Raw genomic sequence first — 284 nt, 5'->3', positions numbered from 1 at the left:
CTATTGTAGTGTTATATATAGGAATATGTTTCCTAAATAATTTAAACTAGTCTTTGTTTTCAATCAAATATTTTGAGTATTTTAATTAGCAACATAAAAAATAAATGAAATGAATGTAATCTCTCTCGCTCTCTCCTTTTCTTTTTTTGTAGGAAGAAGGGGAAGCTTCGATTTAGATCATCCAAATAGTGAGTATATACAGTATACAAATGGTCACAATAAATGCAGTTTGCTTTGTTTTTTACTTAATTTACTAAGCAATCTATTATTCCGTTTGATCTTGA

Source organism: Sinocyclocheilus grahami, unplaced genomic scaffold (genome assembly GCF_001515645.1).
Source record: "Sinocyclocheilus grahami isolate Dianchi unplaced genomic scaffold, SAMN03320097.WGS_v1.1 scaffold5073.1, whole genome shotgun sequence".
In the NCBI taxonomy this organism is placed as follows: domain Eukaryota; kingdom Metazoa; phylum Chordata; class Actinopteri; order Cypriniformes; family Cyprinidae; genus Sinocyclocheilus; species Sinocyclocheilus grahami.
Note: the sequence above shows the minus strand (reverse complement) of the source record.